Source organism: Triturus cristatus, chromosome 4_1, assembly GCF_964204655.1.
Source record: "Triturus cristatus chromosome 4_1, aTriCri1.1, whole genome shotgun sequence".
NCBI lineage: Eukaryota > Metazoa > Chordata > Amphibia > Caudata > Salamandridae > Triturus > Triturus cristatus.
The window spans coordinates 83,584,937-83,606,379 of record NC_140585.1 but is presented as its reverse complement, the minus strand read 5'-3'; the positions used below and the strand labels follow the sequence as shown (position 1 = coordinate 83,606,379).

Sequence of the window (21,443 nt, the reverse complement as noted above, 5' to 3'; positions counted from 1 at the left end):
CCATAGAAAAGAGAATTCTGTTTAAAGCCATGTGCTATGTTCATCGTATCCTGACAGGTAAAGGCCCCCTCTATCTTCAGACACTGGTATCAAAATATTTCCCAGGGCGCAATTTACGCTCCATGGATATGGCTCTATTGACAATCCCGAAAATACTCAGAGCCAGAATGGGAGCTCGCTCCTTCAGGTTCCTGGCAGCTAAACTATGGAATACGCTGCCGCTGTCTACGAGAACGGAGCCTAGCGAATATATTTTTCGCAGACAATTGAAGACATGGCTATTTCTTAATACAGATCTCTGATCATCGCTTGCCTCTATCTAGTCCATTTTTGATGTCTCAGCGTGGGGACACACCGATTGGTGTAACCATGCTCTCTATAAGTGAATAAATAAATAAATAAATAAATAAATACATAAATAAATAAATGTGCCCGATATAGTTAAAGCGGACCGCAATTAGTAAATACGTGCTGCAACATAGTGGGTGGAATTGGGGCAAATCATTAAATATAATAGTGCTGAGAGCCAAGATAAAGCAGACCGTGTAACAAGACAAGTAAAAGGTCCAGTTGTTATGGGAGGTTACAAATGCAGACAAGGCGGTACCAAGGAGGGACTAATAAGCCTAATAACGACTTGGAAGCCAGAATTTATGAAGGACAATCAGACGAGCCAATTAAAAATACGGACGGAGAGTGGCCGGGGTTTCTACTCCGTACTCCACTACTGCATGCTTCGCAGCAGAGCATGCGCTGCCCATGCTCGACCTAAAAAGGGGTACTGTGAAATAAAATATTCGCCTAAAATGATTTAGTTAAGGGGAGGGGCCAGGATTGGTTTCAGGTTTTCTGGTTTCACATTGTGAAATACTGCCACTAGATGGGTATCCCTTTCTCGCTCCTGTTTGACATCAAACTTTAACGCTTTGTCTTGATTTCCTGGTGTATGAGGTTAGAGCATGCTTCACAAGCAGAAGCCACATATCACTGAACACATTTTGGGCTGAGGATCCAAAATAGCCTCCAGGCAAGCCAAGCATCTGGCTCGAGCCTGTAGTGGCTGGCCCAGCTTTAGCGGACATCTTGTTACAACAGAAAAAGTTAACTTTGAAAGAAGATTTCAGCAGCACCGGCTCATGACTGGCTAAAAGGGATGGTCTTAGATTTCGATCTATGGGCACACCCTTCTCGGAGATTCACTCTGTGCTCGCCCTCCTACTCGCTGCAAACCCTCCAAAGTCCTCCTCCTAGCCAACTGTAGCGTCGCGGTCTAGCCTCCGGACGTCACATGACTCACCTCAATGCATTGTGGGAGTGAAGTGACGCGGACGCCGATTACGATCGCAGCGTGAAGGCAAGCAGCCGGCTCTCCCCTCAAGCAGAAGAAGAAACTAATAAAGAAACGTGAGAAGTTCACCCTCATGTCTAGGGTCCTCATTCTGGAGGGGGCGCACTCCCATACACCACAGTGGCGACGAGGCGGCAGAACCTAGGAGCATTCCGGCTGCCATCACGGTAGGGGAGAGCTGGCGAAAATGCTGCGGCGGGCGCTGCCTGTTCCCTGCGCCCACTGAGGCCTGAGTGAAGGGGGGGGGGAACCAGTTCCATCACGTGAGGGCTCAGCGTGCATTTCGGCATGCACCCCCCACACCTGTCCTCATCACCTGCCTTCTCTACTTGCACCAGGGGGCTGTGTCGTCCACCAGACACCCCCCTCGCACGAAGAGTTTACGAGGGCCTTCCACAGCCACGCATCAGGCGCAGCAATCCCACAGTCAGACAAACAGCACATGGGGCACACGGTCCACTAGAACGCGTGGTCCCACCACGTAGCAAAACCAAAGGGGATGATGGACGGAGTGTTGAACATTGCAAGCACTCACCCCCAGTCAACTGATCTGGGTTTAATCCATCATCATTCTTTAGCTCACTCCGCCACCCCAGTTCAGACATGGCCATATGCAAATAAGTCTGACCCTGTGTCTCATGGGAACAGTCCAGCCCGAACTGCCAAGCCATGTCTTCCCTGGACCGGAAACAAGCATTCTGGGACCGGTTTCTGGCTAATCAGCCGTCATCAGCCAGGCTAGGTTGAATCCAGTGGCAAAGTGAGCAAGGGACCCACGTCTGGGCACCCTGCCAACTTAGGGCGAATGAAGCAAAACCAAAGGGGATGATGGACGGAGTGTTGAACATTGCAAGCACTCACCCCCAGTCAACTGATCTGGGTTTAATCCATCATCATTCTTTAGCTCACTCCGCCACCCCAGTTCAGACTTGGCCATATGCAAATCATTCTGACCCTGTGCCTCATGGGAACAGTCCAGCCCGAACTGCCAATCCATGTCTTCCCTGGACCGGAAACAAGCATCCTGGGGCTAATCAGCCGTCATCAGCCAGGCTAGGACATGACCTGGCTGTTCGGGCTGGACTGTTCCCATTGGGCACAGGGTCAAGACTGATTGGCATATGGCTGGGTCCAAACTGGAATGGCATGGTGAGCAAAAAAACGATGGATTTAGTGTGGTAAATATTTTATTACCGGTACTATTTTTTATGCGGTAAAGTCTAGTAAGAATAACTCAGTATAAATAAGAGGCAGAATCCGTGGTATTAGAGGTTCTGAAAGGCTTTATTCCTCTATAAAGGAATTATGGTTCGAACCATAGGCATCAAATTCCATCACCACGAGGGTTCAGGAAGGGAAGGCAATACATTATTGACAAGTAAAGGTATTTATATGAAAAGCATTACATTAAGACAGATGCAGGAGGCGTAACAGCTGATAATACAGATAATACTACACATACGTAATGAAAATAGGCGTAAACATAGGCGTAAACTAAAAACGTCATTAAACATGATGTCACAGGTGGGTGGATCCATAAAAGAATCCTGCAATGTCAGCAGAAATACTTGGCAGAGATGCGTGCGCAGCCGCATGACGTGTGATTGACGTGCAACTAGAGGGTGAAGGGGACTTGACATTTAGCTCTACATGTGGAGACAGAAGTCTGAGGGGTCATGTCAACCTAATCCCAAATCATATCTAATATCTTATGTTTAAAGAACTGTATTATCCAAAAGGAAAGGTCTCTCGGACGGAATCTATTCTATACTGACTGTTAGTGCGTGTACAAGCGTCTAAGTGTCTACATGAGATGCGAGGGGGCAGGAATCTTCCATAGTAACAGGGGCTATGAATTACTTGCGTGAGGACAGTGAGGCCTGGCCCTTTGCTCGGTAGCTGGAAGAATGTTTACCTAAACTACTAGACAGGAATGCATCGGATGAGGAGCGGAGCAGATAATCTTGAAGGTGAAATACAGTTTTTGGCAGGCAACGGGCCGGATCAGGCATCGTTAGCCGCGCAGGGAGTAGGACAAAGTTCATGGATACAGATGCGGGCTTGGACTGGAGCTTTCAGAGGCAGAAAGCAGGAAAAGGCTTGATGGCAGAATTCAGGGCCTACTCGCCTGAACTGTAAAATGTGGAAAGTGAACCACATAAAGTCGGTGGCCTTTCATACTTTGGAACGGAATATCCGACTCATTCATGGCGGATCTGAAAGAGGACATGTTGACGGTGGACGCACATGTATTTGCGTCTTCATAACTGGAACTGGAGGGAACATACATGTACTTGTAGCATGTACATGGAGCCGTTGGGGTCTAAGATAGGGGACATAACTGATCATAAAATTCATATTTCCTCATTCCCTCCTTGTCCCCTACGGACCCTCAGGAGATATCGATCTTCATCAATCCATCAATCTGTTCGTATAGCATCATTTGTTCTTCTTTCTTCTTCCGGGATCTTGAACGAAAACTTGAAGGCGGGATACACGATGTGGCACACAGACCACAAATCGCTGGCCCACATTGTAGACATAAGCAGCAACTGAATAGTATGAGAAAGCCAATACCTAGGAAGGATAGAATCCTCCATCCCCAGGCTGACAACACGCTCCAGAACCAACCGGACCAAGTCCAGGTGCCTGGACTCTGGTGTATCTGGCTTATAATCTTATGAAGGCGAGTTATGGCTTTATATACTGACGGCGAGTTTTCTGGTATGAAAACACAGCAACTTGATCCGATGACCCTACAAGCTCCGCCCCTATCGGCCAGAATGACGTCAAGGACAAGACGATTTTGAAGAACAACAATCCGCATCGCAGACTGCTCCTCTGTTAAATTGCCTAGGGCGGAAGTAGTCTCATTCACTACTGCTTCAAGGGTTCTAGTTAATCTACGTATCAGTTTACTATTAGTGACTGTACCTATATAGGGAAAGAAACCTTTATTGAAATCTGTGTATTGCTCCCATGCCGTTTCAGTGTAATCGACAATCGGGAGATCTCTCTGCTGTCTATTGTGTACTAAATGGGTATTTCTGTGATAGTCAGGAGGGGCTAGGAAAACAGGTGGCAGAAGGAATGCTATGTAACAGGTACCATCCCAATCTAGAGGTAAACGTATATATGCAGTCTGGCCACATATGAAGTAGGAATGACGAGATGCTCTAAATGTAGACTTGCCTTGATCACTGAATTTTATCACAGTGGTACATTTACTATGGCCCATGTGTATGGAACCATTGTTACTTACACATAATTCACCTTTAACTGGAAATACTGACATAGCGGACAAGATTGGTGTAGCTTCGGATTCAACATTCAGAATCATGAGGTTAAGCGTAAAGTTACCTAATCCATATACTTCATTTTCTAGATCAGTTCCTGTTCTTTTGGGAAGTCCCTCCTTGTTAGGGTAGCAGACTTTAAGCAAAACTAGGTTCAGGTTTCCCCATACCCAGTTGTTTTGATAAACTACGGAATTTGAATCTAGGGAATTAATCAAACTAAACCATGCTCCACAGGAGCCATTGTGTGTGAATGGATACGGAAAGAGAGGCAAAACTCCCTTATAGTTCTGATAGGGAGGGAGTCGGCCACATATCCAACAATTGGTAGCATTGCTGGTCTGATGGGAATGATGTAACATACTAATAAAAGTGTTGTTGCGCAGCGCAAATCTATAAGACAACTCATGCGGAGATAATTCGCTAAAAGAATGTTCAGCAGTAGCATTGTAAGCACGCTTAGAAATAGGGTAATACATATGTAGCAATATACTAGAAATGATGATCAGAAGACTTAGAAAAAACAAAATTAATAATGTCATTATGCAGTGACTACGAAGCGATTTACAGTACGCATGTTTTTTAAGCTGTATCTGTCTATTTTTCTCTCTATTTCGGTCCAGAGGATACATGTCAGAGACAAATTCAACCGATTCACCTTGGAGAGGACTTAAACAATCAAATTGTCTGACTTGCTAGACCTGAGTTTCAGTTTATAGAGTTCGTTCTTCGACCTTTCAACCAAGGGGAGCTTTGAGTCTGTCTGTGAGGGAATGCAGGGCTGAGTGTTCACATCGGACGGTAGTCCATAAAATTTCTTGATATGGCTCGAGTGCAACCACCCTTTACGTCCCTCAATCTTCACGGCTGTCCTTGTAGTCAGCAATACGAGTTTGGGCGACTGCCACCTAGGCTCCAGCTGGGTCTTCCGGTCAAAATTCCTCACAAGAACCAGGTCACCTGGAACCACATCATGGGGCTTCACCTCAGTGTTATCGGGAAAAGCTGCAGCTACCTGTGAACGACAAGATTGTAGTGCAGACATCAAGGAAGCCAGGTAATCTGTCAGCATATTACAGTCAACATCAGTGATTTTACGAGGTATAGGCGTCCCCCACATATTTGGTGGTCTACCGAAGATCACCTCATAAGGGGATAGCCCTGTTCGAGAATGTGCTACCATTCTCATGTAAAAGAGCGCAACTGGTAAGGCTACTATCCAATCGACACCTTTTTCTCTACATATTTTAGACAATCTAATTTTCAGAGTTTGATTATGACGTTCCACGAGACCTGCTGCCTCGGGATGTCGGACACAGTGAAATTTCCATTGATAACCTAATAAGAGTGAAACGTGTTTCATCAGTTCGGATGAGAATGGCTGGCCGTTATCTGAGTATACAACACGTGGTAAACCGTACCGTGGGAAGAATTCTCGAACTAACTGTTTGGCAGTAGTCGGGGCAGTGTAATCTGAAACCGGGTAGGCTTCTGTCCAACGGGAAAGAGCGCAAACAACTACGAGAACATATTTGAATCCTCGACATCGTTCCATCTGGATATAATCCATCTGGAGGACTTCAAAAGCGTGCTCGGGAGGTTGAAATCCACCCTGCTCTACGGGAATGCTTTTACCTGGATTAAACTGACAACATATCATACAAGTACGTACTTTCTGTTTGGCAGCTGCTCTCAAGTGTTTGTTGAACCAAATGTGTTGAATGCTGTCTAGCATAGCTTTTTCTCCTAGGTGTGCTGGACTATGTATTGTGTTAATGATGACTTGAACCATGGAATCGGGAAGAAACCATATAGATTTTCCCTTCGTCATCCATCCTTGATCCGTTTGGATCCCTCCTAATTCAGTCCATTTCTTTATTTCTTCTGGTGTAGCATGTGTCTGTATGTCAATTACATCAAGGGCGGGATCCTTAACTGTCATGCAATGTGTTGGTGTCGGGACTATTGTCTTTGTCGTGACAGTTGTATGAGTCTGATTCTGAGCAGTCTGTTTAGCTGTTCTGTCAGCTAGGTCGTTACCCTGGGAAATGATGTCGGTAACTTTTGTATGGGCTTTGCATTTCATAATCGATATTGCAGTAGGTAGATGAATTGCGTCTAATAGGGCTTGAATGAGGGGTCCGTGTTGGATGTGGGTACCGTGAGAAGTTAAATAACCTCTCTCTCGCCACAGTACGCCGAAGTCATGGACGACTCCGAATGCGTAACGTGAATCTGTGTATATGTTGACTTTCTTATTTGTGGCTTGAATACAGGCTTGTGTCAGAGCGATGAGCTCTGCTGCTTGAGCTGACAAAGTGTTAATACAATTTGTTTCAACGACTTCAGTGTCTGTTGTGACTGCGTAAGCGGCCACTAACTCTCCTGTACTTGTTCTCATACATGAACCATCTACATACAATGTTAGGTCCGGATCTGATAAGGGGATGTCTGTCAAGTCTTGTCTGGGTTTCGTCGTGATGGTAATGACTTCAATACAATCATGTGCTAATGGATCTGTTCCATTTACTGGCAAAAGTGTGGCAGGATTTAATGTATTACAACGTCTGATTTCTATGTGTGGCTGAAACAATGTTAATTCATAACCGGTGAGTCTTGCTATAGTCAAGTGTTGTGTTTGTGTGCGGTTCAAGAGAACCTCTACTGCGTGTGGTACTTGTACTGTCAATTGATGTCCTAACACTATGGCATCGCTTTGTCTGATTGCTAAAGCTGTTGCTGCCACTGATTTCAGGCACGCAGGAAGAGCCTGAGCTACGGGATCTAATGTACTAGAAAAATAAGCACATGGTTTGTGTGATCCTGCTTGTTCCTGAGTGAGTACTGATAAGGCAGTACCTTCGCGTTCTGTAACAAAGAGTGTAAAAGGCTTACTGTAACATGGTGTTGCTAAAACAGGTGCTTGGCATAAAGCTTTCTTTAAGCTTTCAAAGGTTTGCGTATGTTCTTGAGTCCAAGGGAGGACAGTCGATGTGGCTGCCTCCTGTGTTGTCAACTGAATGAGTGGTTTTGCTAGAAATGCATATTGAGGGATCCACTGCCTACAGTATGAAGTGAGACCTATAAAAGCCCGCACCTCCTTTTGTGTCTTGGGTGGCGGCATGTTAGCAATTAACTGGATGCGGTCGGGTGTAAGCTGTCTTCCCTCCTTGGACAGCGAGTGCCCAAGATAAACAACTTGCTGGACACAGAATTGCAGCTTAGAAGGGGACACCTTGTGCCCCTTGTCGGCCAGAAATTGTAAAACCGTCAGTGACGCTTTTTCACATTCAGGTTCGCTTCGGGCGGTGATCAGCAGATCATCGACATATTGAAGCAGGGCAGTGTTAACTGGCATGTGGATACTATCAAGTTCTCGTTTCAGTGCTTGGCTATAGATGCTGGGGCTTTCTGTGAATTCTACTGCTGACCTGGCCAATTCTTGTTCATCCATGGAATCGAGCATATGGTACCCCCTTCGGTCTCGGAGTAGTTTATCAGCAGCCTGGAATAGGTGTTCAGGAGACCTTGTATTTAACATAGGGGCTTGAAAATTTCTGTTACATTCTGGACGTATCGGATGTATCGGATCATTAAAGCATCTGGTATTATTAAAAGATCTTCCTTTACCTACATAAGCCATTGTCTCTAAGTGTCCTGTGGGCATTTCTGATTCTTCGGCCTCCTCTCCCTCTGATTCATGTTGGTCTGTCTCTAATCTTTCTTTATGTATTCGTTCTACTTCTTTACGGATCTTTCGGCACATAACTATTATACATGTCTGTTTATCATGTTTCCCTTCTGATATATTCTGACCCCATTTGGTAAGTACTTGCATTTCCTTCTGCTCTATCTCAGGCCTGTCTAGGTTTCTGATCACACAGTTTATGAAGAAGCGTAACAGTTGTCTCTGTACATCCACTTTCTGGTATTCCATGGCTTCGTCAATACTCTCAGGGCCTCGCCCTGATTGGACAAAGTGGTATATATTGTCTAAATGTGCCACCATTCCTGGTAGCGTCGCTAAATACCTTGAAGTTCGTCGTATACGTAGTGATGACAGCAGCATACCGTCCCGTCTACCGGGAACAGGATCATATCTACAATCCACTAGATGCTCTTTAAACATGTCGGAAGTTGCTAGTTGGGGTGTACGTTCGTACGCTAAATCTCTAAGGGATAATTTATTTCCTCGAGGTGGCGTGGCAAAAATTTCTGTCGTACCTCCTGTCGCACCGTCTGAGGTGCTAGGCACGAAAGGATTTGTTGGATGTAAGATAGAAACTGTAGATGTAGGAAAAGCGGTAGAAACAGATGGGCCTGCGGGAATGTGCGTAGGAGTTTGTTGTTGCGGGGATACAGACGGATGATCTTGGCGTTGAGCACCATCGGTGGGCGGTGCGTGTGGCGGAGCATTAGCATATTCAGGAGCTACATCATCTAAGTAGGAAGAAAGGAAAACGTCTTTTGCTGTTTTGGGATGGGCTTTTATCGGGAGTAATGGAGGCGTCAAGTCTTTCGGTATTTCCGGGGTGGCCTGGGGTAACCCTTCGGCCAGAAGAGGATACATACCATTCATAAGAGTGTTTCGTTGTCTATCTACTTGTTCTGCTTTTACTCGGGTACCTTCCTTGATTAATATATTTTCTCGGGCTTTATTTGAATTCTCCCTACTTTTCTCTTCCTGTCTGAGCGCTTTTTCTGTACGTCTATATGATTCTTTGCGCCATAATTCAATGGCATCTTTCTGTGACTGTCTGGCTTTATTTTTCCATAATACTTCTTCTACTCTCATGATGCAATCTGCATCCCAGGTCCCAGCTGCGGGCCATCTCTGACTTTCTGGTAAATCTTTGGTGTAGTCCACCCATAAATCAAGAAATAATACGGCATCTAGGCCATGTTTATGATACATAAAGTACCCTGGAGTGTCCCTAGGTGGAATGGGAACAGCTTCTTCGAGTACCCCTTTTCTGGTTTTGATCTGTCTTAATTTTGAAAAGAGCGGCATTTTTAGACCCTATTTACTTAATCTTGAACACACTTAATACAATAAACACAATAATGAACAATCATTCATACCACAATTTTGGGACACAGTAAAACATTTAACATTTAACATTTAATTTTTTTAACGAACAATGATAATTAGAAGAAAACTAGTTACTGACATAATACTAATACTAGATAATACTGAATTATATACATGAACATACTGGATATACTGCTAAACAGTACAGATACACTGCTAAAACAGTGCAGACCGGATTTGTGTACCCAAACCCGTCTTGACCGGCACAACCTATGTGCACGTCTGAATGCCTCCCCGGCAACGGTACTCACCGGGTAGCACGGAACGGAAGGCCTCGGAACTGGACTGAACTGGACCGGACTGGACTCGACTCGACTCGGAACTTCGGAACCTGGTGGGCCTCTGTATACCTCGGATCTTGCTCTCTCAGCTAGGCTCTGGTCGGGATACTTCGCACTTCTCACCGCCTCGTCTGGGTGTTGATCGCAGCCTCAGTCACCCCCGCTTGGCCGGAGGGAGATACAGGAAATCCTGCGGGTACGCGTTTTTGTCCATTCAGCTGTGGCAGGGGACCGGGCCTGCAACGCACCTCCGGCGCGTGAGATGAGAAAGTGTCCCTATTCGGGCGCCAATTTATGTGGTAAATATTTTATTACCGGTACTATTTTTTATGCGGTAAAGTCTAGTAAGAATAACTCAGTATAAATAAGAGGCAGAATCCGTGGTATTAGAGGTTCTGAAAGGCTTTATTCCTCTATAAAGGAATTATGGTTCGAACCATAGGCATCAAATTCCATCACCACGAGGGTTCAGGAAGGGAAGGCAATACATTATTGACAAGTAAAGGTATTTATATGAAAAGCATTACATTAAGACAGATGCAGGAGGCGTAACAGCTGATAATACAGATAATACTACACATACGTAATGAAAATAGGCGTAAACATAGGCGTAAACTAAAAACGTCATTAAACATGATGTCACAGGTGGGTGGATCCATAAAAGAATCCTGCAATGTCAGCAGAAATACTTGGCAGAGATGCGTGCGCAGCCGCATGACGTGTGATTGACGTGCAACTAGAGGGTGAAGGGGACTTGACATTTAGCTCTACATGTGGAGACAGAAGTCTGAGGGGTCATGTCAACCTAATCCCAAATCATATCTAATATCTTATGTTTAAAGAACTGTATTATCCAAAAGGAAATGTCTCTCGGACGGAATCTATTCTATACTGACTGTTAGTGCGTGTACAAGCGTCTAAGTGTCTACATGAGATGCGAGGGGGCAGGAATCTTCCATAGTAACAGGGGCTATGAATTACTTGCGTGAGGACAGTGAGGCCTGGCCCTTTGCTCGGTAGCTGGAAGAATGTTTACCTAAACTACTAGACAGGAATGCATCGGATGAGGAGCGGAGCAGATAATCTTGAAGGTGAAATACAGTTTTTGGCAGGCAACGGGCCGGATCAGGCATCGTTAGCCGCGCAGGGAGTAGGACAAAGTTCATGGATACAGATGCGGGCTTGGACTGGAGCTTTCAGAGGCAGAAAGCAGGAAAAGGCTTGATGGCAGAATTCAGGGCCTACTCGCCTGAACTGTAAAATGTGGAAAGTGAACCACATAAAGTCGGTGGCCTTTCATACTTTGGAACGGAATATCCGACTCATTCATGGCGGATCTTAAAGAGGACATGTTGACGGTGGACGCACATGTATTTGCGTCTTCATAACTGGAACTGGAGGGAACATACATGTACTTGTAGCATGTACATGGAGCCGTTGGGGTCTAAGATAGGGGACATAACTGATCATAAAATTCATATTTCCTCAGGCGAGATCTCTGTACTGGGGTGAATGTATGACATTGTTCTGCATTCTGTCCATCAATAGTTCTTTTTGCACCCACGACGTAGCAGGCACTGCAGGGAGCAGCGAGATAGCATGAGGGGCACCCTACTCACTACAGGGTTGTCCCACTACTAGGCCACAAAGGTCTCCACGTGACTTCCGTCCTACAGCAAGGCACACCGCCTTCCACGCCACCTGCACCATGTGCGCACAGACCTTCTCCCTAACCAACCCGGTACCCTTCCTGCCGAAACCAGGGGAACCGGCCATGAAATGGGCCGACTGGAAGGGGTACAGGACATCTAACATGGGCTTCAATTGGAATTCCATAGAGCATATTATCAAGCCCATTATCGCCGTTTTAGCGGCAGTTTTCTGCCGCTAACGCGGCGATAATTTTATCGCCTGTCTTGATAATATGCCCCTTTGTCTTTCTTACCAGGATAATATGCTACATAGCTAAAAACCTATAAGGTCCTAAAGGCGAGACCGATTGCATTGCATTGTTTTCTGTGCAGCACTTTTTGAAAGAGCCTCTCGCTATAGATAAGTAGCAATCCATCTTAACAGTGTTAATTTTGTCAGCTGTGGAAAGATGAAAGACTGGCTGAAGTTTACGAAAAATTGCATAATTTGTATCTGCAAATGTTCGTGAACTTTTGTGGAAATTGTGCAAAACCGGCACTTGGTGCTACATTGTGTGCTAAAAAAACAGCGCAAAAAACAAGTGTCGCAAACATCAGCTTCTCGCATTCTGGTCATTCACGTTGTACGATGCTAAATGTTTGCCGCAAACTGCCAATAATTATGCAACATTGCTTAATAGCGTGATTTTATTTAACAAGCGAAATACGAAATTATATGGCATAATATATTTCGTCCAGACCTATTTAGAGCAGCAGTAAGCAGGTTGCAAACTGGGGACACAAAGGTGTGCTTAATAGGTTCAGTTTTTGGCTCCATCCTGATACCCCACTCAATTATTGGGTATTGAAACATGTTCTGAACTAGAGTATTTTCTATATGGAATTCTTCTGATTCTCAATAGAACATGTAGTACATTTCTGATATAGGTTTACTATTACATGGAATGCAAAGCAACAGAAAATCCTTTAAAACAAGTACCATAATGTTTTCAGACTTGGCCTTCCAACTGCAACCAACACATCACCCAGGCATAAAATAAGCACACGCAGAAAAACAAAACTGTTTTCAAATTTGGTGAGAAAGAGGAACAGTATTAGTGCGGTAATTACAACCGTACCATGCTCTTATGTCCTCCTTCGTAAAGGATTACTTTTGCGCTTCCTGCTATACCCATTCCCACAGACACATTGCACTCATTCAACTCATTCATCCATTAATTCATTCACACTTGAAAAATGCTTGTGTGCCCAATCCATCCCCCCTAACACACGCGCCCCCTAAACACGTGCATCCGCCATTTTCTCTCTCTCCCCGTGCAGTCCAATTCTGAAACCCTAAAGCGAAATGATCAGGGGTCTGTGCCATGCGTCAATTTTAGCAGCCACCTACCATCTGGCAGCCAAGTCCAGGCCTCCCGAAACTAGATGAGTGCCAGAGCGTGCCTTTAAGCATCGCGGGGAACACTCCTCGAACTCCGACCTCTGTACTCCCAGAAGTCAGGAATGGGATGGCAGGCACCAGAACTAGCGCCAACTCCTGTGAAAGAAGCGTCAAGCAGAGCAGCGCAGCTGGCTGTGGTCGCTATGCACACATTCCTGGGCGGGGGAGTTGTCAACCCTCAAACCTCTAGCACAGGCCACTTAATTTACATTTCGACGCGTGCCTCGTGTAAAGAAGAAAATATTTGCAATGCTATAGGTCTCGCATTTAAATACTAGACCTATTGCATTGCAAACAAACGGCCGCCATTGTCACTCCTACTTTGAAAGTGAAAGCAGGCATGGCCGCTGAATGTAAGCAAAGCACGTCGTCGTGCCTAACGTAGAAGAAACTCAATAAAGTAAAAAGTACACGTACCGTGTAACAACCAAGTAAAGGGGCCAGTAGCCATGGGAGGTTACAAATGATGAAAAGGCGGGACTAACAAGCCTATTAAGGAATCAGAAGCCAGTATTTGTGAAGGTCAAAGACACGAGCCAATGACAAATATGGGTGGGGAGTGGGCGGGGCTTGTCTTCCATACTCCACACTACAACAGATCACCAGAGCAGCGTTTGCGCACTGGCTCAGGCTCTACCTAATGAATGTGTCCATCTGTAAAGAAACTGGTGCTCAGGTAAAGCACTCTGATACCTGATATCTTCGGGTCAAGTTCGCGCTATATAAAACTCTTAAAAAAAGAAATCACATCACTTCAATTTATCTTATCTGGCCACATTCCTCAGACCTCATATCAGAAAATTCAATTCACATCCCCACATCCTAAGCACAACCCAAAAACTGAACTTGAGTGTACACTTCTACATTGAAGATAGCTATCTATCAATAACATCTCAGCTGCTGTTCTCGACCTTGATTTCAACACACTCATTCAGAAGAACTCTCGCAACCATACAGCTGAAAACTCACCGCCCAACTATTTTACACTTAGAAAGGATCACCCAGGCAAAAGAGGAGAGGGTGGCTCTCCATCCATCCACAAATCCATCATCCCGTGCTCCTGTGTCCCGCACCAACATTATACATATTTTCAACAGCTAGCAGAGACATCCATTATTCCCCCAAAAAAACCTAGATTCATGACTATATCTTATTCCAGGAAACTAATTAATATTTGGGGAAGAAGTCACAGAACTTTTCACTTCTCATCTGTTACGCTCTATGGACACCACGTATTAGGAATATCAAGATTAGGTGGAATGACACTTCAAAACCAGTCACACTTCAGCTCTCCGCTTTCCTTTTTAGCCAGTGATCTGATCCAGCACATCGATAAACATACCCACGTTATAGCAAAATCCAGCTTCATCCACCCCATCATCCCTGACTAGTCTACCCACACTTATTTGTGCATATTAAATTGGAAACCCCAGTTTACAAGGAAACATAAATGAGAGAGGTAAAAAAAAAACGAATCAGGACATTTTAATCTCCAAGCTCTCTACTCTCTTTGTTGTCACTCCCACAACACCCGAGAGGGGATGGAGCACACTGCTTCTCATCCCAGCACAGTTATCCCCATTGCATCCTGGTAAATGCAGTACGCTTACTTTCAAACTCCCACAATACCCAACATCCTTCTTCAGAACTACAAGACTCTCCAAAAAGTAGTTGACAATATAACTCCTCTTACCAGAATAACCACACACAATCTATAAAATATTTCTCCTCAAATATTATGGCCCGGTTTAGAGCTTGGCAGACTGCGTATAGCTTCATAAATGTGACATAGTACCCTGTCCAACAAACCCTTGGCCGCCCATCAATTATGATCCAGATGGACTATCAATTTTCTGTTAGCAGCGGCCCTGCTAGCTCCACTGTCAGAAATGTACTCCAACAGCCCTACGGAGAAGGGGCTGTTGGAGTGAAGCCATCAGGCTTCCCTTCCTGATTAGAGCAGACAGTCTGATGCATGTTTTCAGGAAAAACCTGGCAGTGAAAGTCAGAAAAAAAAACTTCCACATTAACCGCTTCAGTGCCCATGACGAGATGGTCTCGTCATGGAGCGCGGTTGCGCTGTGCCCATGACGAGACTATCTCGTCATGAACCCCGCCCGCTAATGCAACGCCCGGCACAGGGTGGGGAAAGGGCGTGGCACTGAAGGGGTTAAGGGAAAAAACTCCCTGGGTCTCTCTGCCATTAGTTACTTTGTTTCATTTGTTTCTTTTTTTTCATAAACAACATGTTGGACAGCAGTCAAAAACAACACCCGGCGGCCACCAAACCTTTGGAACTTTTAGAGGTTCCTGTGAAGGCACAAAGATCAGCACTGGGTCGGCAGTGAGCTCTAAATTTGGCAGGCGGTAGTCTGTCATGGTAGTGGTTGTAATGTCCTCTACCAGCCTGACTGAAGGAGTACCACCCATCAAACTCTAAATTAGGTGCCTTCTCACAATGTTTGGTGGACAACTGCCTTCGGTTTTCTTGAGCGTCCACTAAACATTTTTGTTTTCAAAAACAAACTCTCAAAGTGGGAGTTAATGTTTGATAAACAAAAAACTAATGACGCCCACACAAAGAGGGTTTTTTCCCTGGAAATGGGAGTCATAATTTTTTTTCTGTCTGTGATTTCCAGTTTTTTCCTGGCGGTGATGGACAGAAAAAAAAGCCGTTAGACCATTTGCTGCAATCAGGGCGAGTGTTTTGATGGCTTTACTTCGAGGAATATTACTTAGTTGGAATAAGAGCTTAAGTGAACTCTGACGACAGAGCCGCAGGGGCACCAGAATCAGGAAACTGGTAGGCGACCCAACTCATATTTGAGCAGACTGACAGGAGGATTGACTGACAGGGTACTCCATCACGTCTGAGACGAGTAGCCTCTTTGTCAAACTTTAACTTGGGCCCTTTCCTTGCAAGACGATTGCTGAGAAAATTGGAAATGTTTCTCTGCTCCCGTAACCATATCTTTTCCTGGCATTATGTCTTCTTAAAGGCTCTGATTCAGTATGAGGACCGTACCTAATTATACCAAAAGATAGATTCACCAGGTGCTATTTCCACTCTAAAATCTTGTCTGGGTCAGGGAACAGGAATGGATTAAACAAAAGCATCTGAAATGTACCCCCCTTAAAACGGAATGCCTCTTTCTGATCCTCCAAAACAAATAAGTCCAATAGACAAGATTGGATCTAGGCCTTAAAAACTGATGACTTAACTAGAAAAATATCCCTTTCGTCAAATCCCAGGGCTTTCTACTAGACAACATTTTCCACCTTAAAATTAGGATCTAAAACGTCCATTGTCAAATCATGATCTCAAACCAAGGGTTGAGGCCTTTATCATCTTTGGCCTGGGGTATGGATCATGCATCCTTCTTGACCTCCCTAAAAAGGATCTGACAGTGGTGGTCCATGCTGCTCATTTTGTGAGTCATGCCAAAAGATCTACCCAAATCACTCCAGCACTCTCTGGTCTGAAAGTTTCCCCTTCGAAGCCGGCTCATTCTGAACCACCGGTCTCACTGTCTGGGTTCTGAAACCAAACGCCCAAAATACCCTGCACAAAAAAATCAAGATCTCAAAATATCCATATTCACAAATTCCAGGAGTCAAGACACGCTCACACTTCTCACATCATGTTTTATGGGAAGTAAAACACTCTAGATTTTTATCCAACCAATCCCTAAGGATGTGGAACTTACTTCCTGCCCAGCTTAGAAAAGTGCTCTGCTTATGCATCTTTAAGAAGTCACCTAGTGACTTTACCTAGTCATCATCAGGTTATCCTCTAGATTGCTTCAATTGACACTAATACACTATTCCCGATCCGTGCCTTAGTGCACCCTTAAGTGCTTGGTCACAGAGCAGACTCACACTGTGCGCTTCATCATAAACATGTGCTGCTCCCAGTGGCAACAGCGCACTAGCTAAAGGTGAACCAGGTGTTTGAAACTGCTGCTCTGCCACTGACAGTAGGCAGTGTACCAAGCTTCAGTTTAAAGGAGGATCCCTCGGCAGCTGGGACTAATGTGTGACTGCACCAGCCTCGGGGATTGCTTAGGGGGTGTCTGAGATCTCAGTCCCCCTTTCCTACCTTAATAAGTAGATTGAGGACTGAACCTGTAATTTGGACATAGGTCATGTAATCACACTTCGAATTGATTCGAGTTTCACTGTAGTTTGTGCTCGAAATGGTGGAGGAACGAGGTTAGCTCCCTGTAGTCACACATTCATTCAGGTGAGCCCGCCTCAGCACCAATGTCTCTCCCAACGCTGTGAAGGCGTTGGGAGAGACATTGGCGCTGAGGCGGACTCACATTGATGAAAGCCGGGGAAGACGCAAAATCCGGCTGAAACATGTCGACTAATTTGCAGAGTGGAGGGGTGAACACTTCATAATTTAACCTATTCACCACCATCCTCTGGTCTGGGGTACCTTTTCAACCCTGACCTGGGAGTCCGTGAATAAAATAGGGGTTTGGACATCCCTGAGTTAGTTTTTACACAATATGTGTTTGTCTGCACTTATTCTTTGCTTGATCCCTACTATTCTATGTGTTTGTATTGTTTTCCCCACCCTATTGCTCCACCCCGTGCATTGGTCTGCGCAGGGGTGTGTTCAGCAGCCCTATGATGAAGCATGCCTCAATTTATTGGGGGCGAGGGCCATTTTTCAAACATTTTAACTTTGCCAAAAAACCTCTTAAAAAGCAATTGTCATCACTCCTACTTCTTTGTGTGTGACTTGTCATTTATAGAGGAGGCTGAAGTAGGAGTTCCCCTCCTCCCCCTTTCATTGTGTGGAACACTGTGGAAGTCTTCTCAGGTTACAGAGACCTATAGGATCAGGATGGGACAGTGGAAGCATTCCTCAGGCTACGCAGGTCTACCGGCTCAGACCTCAGGCAGTGGAAGCATTCCTCAGGCTACGCAGGTCTACCGGCTCAGACCTCAGGCAGTGGAAGTATTCCTCAGGCCACAGAGACCTATAGGATCAGGATAGGACAGTGGAAGCATTCCTCAGGCTACGCAGGTCTACCGGCTCAGACCTCAGGCAGTGGAAGTATTCCTCAGGCCACAGAGACCTATAAGATTAGGGTGGGACAGTGGAAGCAATCCTCAGGCTACGCAGGTCTACATGCTCAGTCTGGGACAGTGGAAGGGTTCCTCAGGCTATGTAGCTCGATAAGCTCAGGCCTCGGACAGAGGAAGAGTTCCACAGGATATGCAGGTCTCAAAGACTCAGGTGTTGGATGGAAGGGGCAGTCTAACAGGTTCAGGGTTTGGACACTGAGAGCACTTTTCAGGCTTCACAGATCTTAATGGTTAACGTTTCTAAGGCTGCATTTGCTTCACAAAAAATAGGCATATCGCTGTCTCAGACATTGGTCAGCAAAACAAACACTTGAGCTCTACAATCCTACAAGTTCACACCTCCAAAAGCGCAGCTATCCTTTGTATGTATGTCTGTATGTATGTATGTGGGGTTGCTATAGAGCGAACCTAGCCGAAGGCAGCTGACCCAAGAGGTGTAAGTACAGAAGGGAGCAGACAGAAGGGCTGGGCACACTTACCTGCACCACAGACTGCTGGCTCCACTCCCTCCTGCCTTCGCAGTCACTGCTCGTGAACTTCACGCCAGCTACTTATAAACTTGCCCTTGGCACAGGGTGCCACTTCCCGCCCCATCTTTAACTCCGTGTTTATTTGCAGACTTTCAGCACACAAGGGTGGAGCAGATTAAAAATCTGTGGTTAGTTTAACTTCAAAGCAAATATTTCACCTTCTCCCTGTAAGATCAAGTGATGTCAGAGTACAACTTGTGGCAACCTCTTAGGTGTCATTACTGACTCAGAAGGTAAATATGCATGTAGTGGGGGGGTCACCGACTTATGGACCTCCCGCCTCAGGGCTGCGGTGCCTTGGGACCGCCAGAGGTAGGCATCCCTTGGAGCAGGAAAAGTAAAAGAACAATGCATCCCTGTGAGTTTCCCCAGGATTTCTCCTGATATTGAATATGTGAGACGAGTGTGCCTTGATACCAAAAATAACTTTACTACAGACATATGGACTAGTTGTGGTCATAATTGTGCAAATCTCTGGCCTCTAATGGAGTGTCAATGCTAAAGATAATCTGTGCGAATCTCTAGTCTGTATTGCATTGCAATGTTGAAAATCAATCTGCGTGAATCTCTGGTTTGTAATGGAGAGGCAATGCTAAAATCAATCTGCGTGAATCTCTGGTTTGCAATGGAGTGGCAATGTTGAAAATCAATCTGCGTGAATCTCTGGTTTGTAATGGAGAGGCAATGCTAAAATCAATCTGTGTGTATCTCTGGTTTGTAATGGAGTGGCAATGCTAATATCAACCTGCATAAGTCTCTGGTTTGTAATGGAGTGGCAATGCTAAAATCAATCTGCGTGTATCTCTGGTTTGTAATGGAGTGGCAATGCTAAATTCAATCTGCGTGAATCTCTGGTTTGTAATGGAGAGGCAATGCTAAAATCAATATGTGTGAATCTCAGGTTGTTGTAATGGAGGGGCAATGCTAATATCAACCTGCATAAGTCTCTGGTTTGTAATGGAGAGGCAATGCTAAAATCAATCTGTGTGTATCTCTGGTTAATAATGGAGTGGCAATGCTAAATTCAATCTGCGTGAATCTCTGGTTTGTAATGGAGAGGCAATGCTAAAATCAATATGTGTGAATCTCAGGTTTTTGTAATGGAGGGGCAATGCTAATATCAACCTGCATAAGTCTCTGGTTTGTAATGGAGAGGCAATGCTAAAATCAATCTGTGTGTATCTCTGGTTGATAATGGAGTGGCAATGCTAAATTCAATCTGCGTGAATCTCTGGTTTGTAATGGAGTGGCAATGCTAAAATCAATCTGTGTGTATCTCTGTTTGTAATGGAGTGGCAATGCTAAATTCAATCTGCGTGAATCTCTGGTTTGTAATGGAGTGGCAATGCTAAATTCAATCTGCGTGAATCTCTAGTCTGTATTGCATGGCAATGCTAAAATCAATCTGCGTGAATCTCTGGTTTGTAATGGAGTGGCAATGCTAAAATCAATCCTGCGTGAATCTCTGGTTTGCAATGGAGTGGCAATGCTAAAGATAATCTGTGCAAATCTCTAGTCTGTATTGCATGACAATGTTGAAAATCAATCTGCGTGAATCTCTGGTTTGTAATGGAGAGGCAATGCTAAAATCAATCTGCGTGAATCTCTGGTTTGCAATGGAGTGGCAATGTTGAAAATCAATCTGCGTGAATCTCTGGTTTGTAATGGAGAGGCAATGCTAAAATCAATCTGTGTGTATCTCTGGTTTGTAATGGAGTGGCAATGCTAATATCAACCTGCATAAGTCTCTGGTTTGTAATGGAGTGGCAATGCTAAAATCAATCTGCGTGTATCTCTGGTTTGTAATGGAGTGGCAATGCTAAATTCAATCTGCGTGAATCTCTGGTTTGTAATGGAGAGGCAATGCTAAAATCAATATGTGTGAATCTCAGGTTTTTGTAATGGAGGGGCAATGCTAATATCAACCTGCATAAGTCTCTGGTTTGTAATGGAGAGGCAATGCTAAAATCAATCTGTGTGTATCTCTGGTTGATAATGGAGTGGCAATGCTAAATTCAATCTGCGTGAATCTCTGGTTTGTAATGGAGAGGCAATGCTAAAATCAATATGTGTGAATCTCAGGTTTTTGTAATGGAGGGGCAATGCTAATATCAACCTGCATAAGTCTCTGGTTTGTAATGGAGAGGCAATGCTAAAATCAATCTGTGTGTATCTCTGGTTGATAATGGAGTGGCAATGCTAAATTCAATCTGCGTGAATCTCTGGTTTGTAATGGAGTGGCAATGCTAAAATCAATCTGTGTGTATCTCTGGTTTGTAATGGCGTGGCAATGCTAAATTCAATCTGTGTGAATCTCTGGTTTGTAATGGAGTGGCAATGCTAAATTCAATCTGCGTGAATCTCTAGTCTGTATTGCATGGCAATGCTAAAATCAATCTGCGTGAATCTCTGGTTTGTAATGGAGTGGCAATGCTAAAATCAATCTGTGTGTATCTCTGGTTGTAATGGAGTGGCAATGCTAATATCAACCTGCATAAGTCTCTGGTTTGTAATGGAGAGGCAATGCTAAAATCAATCTGCGTGTATCTCTGGTTTGTAATGGAGTGGCAATGCTAAATTCAATCTGCGTGAATCTCTGGTTTGTAATGGAGAGGCAATGCTAAAATCAATATGTGTGAATCTCAGGTTTTTGTAATGGAGGGGCAATGCTAATATCAACCTGCATAAGTCTCTGGTTTGTAA

At 44.7% G+C, this 21,443-nt stretch overlaps 1 protein-coding gene across 2 annotated transcripts in view; it reads right to left on the bottom strand.

Moving 5' to 3' along the window:
• LOC146839604 (dromaiocalcin-2-like) overlaps window positions 1–18,723 on the bottom strand; it is a 106,463-nt gene extending 87,740 nt beyond the window's left edge. Inside the window, exon 1 of one of the 2 annotated variants that reach the window (XM_085650356.1) lies at window positions 18,690–18,723. The gene's annotated coding sequence lies outside the window, so the exon portion shown is untranslated. The remainder of the gene's footprint in view (window positions 1–18,689) is intronic. The other variant, XM_085650357.1, reaches the window with a different exon arrangement.
• Between the last annotated feature and the right edge of the window lie 2,720 nt (window positions 18,724–21,443).